Here is a 1,195-nt window from a genome sequence, read left to right on the forward strand (position 1 = left end):
GAAACAATCAAGAAAACTAATAGGCTACTGGCTGAATGGGAAAAGAGTTGCACATGACATATCAGATAAAGGGCTAGTATTCAAAATCTACAAGGAACTCACCAAACTCCACAGCCAAAAAAACAAATGATCCAGTGAAGAAATAGGCAGAAGACATAGACACTTCTCCAAAGAGGACATCTAATGGCCTATAGGCACATGAAACGATGCTCAACATCACTCCTCATCAGGGAAACACAGATCAAAACCACACTGAGATACCACCTCACGCCAGTCAGAGTGGCTATAATGAACAAATCAAGAGACTATAGATGCTGGTGAGGGTGTGAGAGACGGGCACCCTCCTGCACTGTTAGTGGCAATGTAAACTAGTGCAGCCGCTCTGGAAAACAGTGTGGAGGTTCCTCAAAAAACTAGCTATAAAATTCCTGTATTACCCAGCAATAGCACTGTTAGGGATTTACCCAAGGGATACAGACGTGCTGATGCATAGGAGTACATGTACCCCAATGTTCATAGCATCACTGTCAACAATAGTCAAAACATGGAAAGAGCTGAAATGTCCATTACCTTATGAGTGGATCAAGAAGATGTGGTATATATATATACAATGGAGTATTACATGGCCATGAGAAAGAATGAAATCTGGCCATTTGTAGCAAAGTGGATGGACCTCGAGGGTGTCATGTTAAGTGAAATAAGGCAGGCAGAGAAGGACAGATACCATATTTTTTCACTCATAAGTCTAACAGGAGAACAGGAGAAACCTAATGGAGAGCCAGGGGGAGCTGAAGAGGGAAAGAGAGTTGGAGAGAGTGAGGGATGCAAAACTTGAGAGACTATTGAATGCTGAGAATGAACTGAGAGTTGAAGGGGAAGGGGAGGGGGGAAAAGAGGTGGTGGTGATGGAGGAGGGCACTTGTAGTGAAGAGGACTGGGTGTTGTATGGAAACCAATTTGACAACAAATTAAAAAAAAGCTTAATATATCTATGCTTTACATATAGTCATCTCATTCTGAAGTAACTGTCATAAAATTCTGAATTATGAGTTATAAATATAAACATCCAATAACAAATGAATGTGGCATTGTAGTCTTTAGATCTTAACTCAATTAGTTTGCATATAAATATGGTTAGGGGTATGGATCTGGGTTTTTGTATATATTTATTGTCATGAACAGTACATTTTCTCTT

This window comes from Suricata suricatta, chromosome 7 (genome assembly GCF_006229205.1).
Source record: "Suricata suricatta isolate VVHF042 chromosome 7, meerkat_22Aug2017_6uvM2_HiC, whole genome shotgun sequence".
Lineage (NCBI taxonomy): Eukaryota > Metazoa > Chordata > Mammalia > Carnivora > Herpestidae > Suricata > Suricata suricatta.